Source organism: Dipodomys ordii, unplaced genomic scaffold (assembly GCF_000151885.1).
Source record: "Dipodomys ordii isolate 6190 unplaced genomic scaffold, Dord_2.0 Scaffold210, whole genome shotgun sequence".
NCBI lineage: Eukaryota > Metazoa > Chordata > Mammalia > Rodentia > Heteromyidae > Dipodomys > Dipodomys ordii.
Window position 1 is genome coordinate 82,509 of NW_012267426.1, and position 286 is coordinate 82,794.

The following is a 286-nucleotide window of genomic DNA, read 5'->3' on the forward strand; positions in this document are numbered from 1 at the left end:
TGGGCGTGGCCTAGCACCGTGTGGGCGTGGCCAAAACTGGTCTACGTCTCTGTGGGTGTTTCCAGCTCCTTGTGGGCGTGGCCTGGGAGGGTCCAGCCGTGGTGGCGTGGCCTAGCGCCTTGTGGGCGTGTCCAGCTCCCTGTGGGCGTGTCCTCCTCCTTGTGGGCGTGGCCTGGGAGGGTCCAGCCGTGGTGGGCGTGGCCTAACTCCTTGTGGGCGTGGCCTAGCCCCTTGTGGGCGTGTCCAGCACCCTGTGGGCGTGTCCTAGTCGATGGGGGCGTGGCTT

At 67.8% G+C, this 286-nt stretch overlaps 1 protein-coding gene across 1 annotated transcript in view; it reads right to left on the minus strand.

Moving 5' to 3' along the window:
• The window catches only part of Dhrsx (dehydrogenase/reductase (SDR family) X-linked), a 54,267-nt gene that overhangs the window by 11,347 nt on the left and 42,634 nt on the right, over positions 1-286 (minus strand). The gene's annotated exons all lie outside the window — the stretch shown is intronic.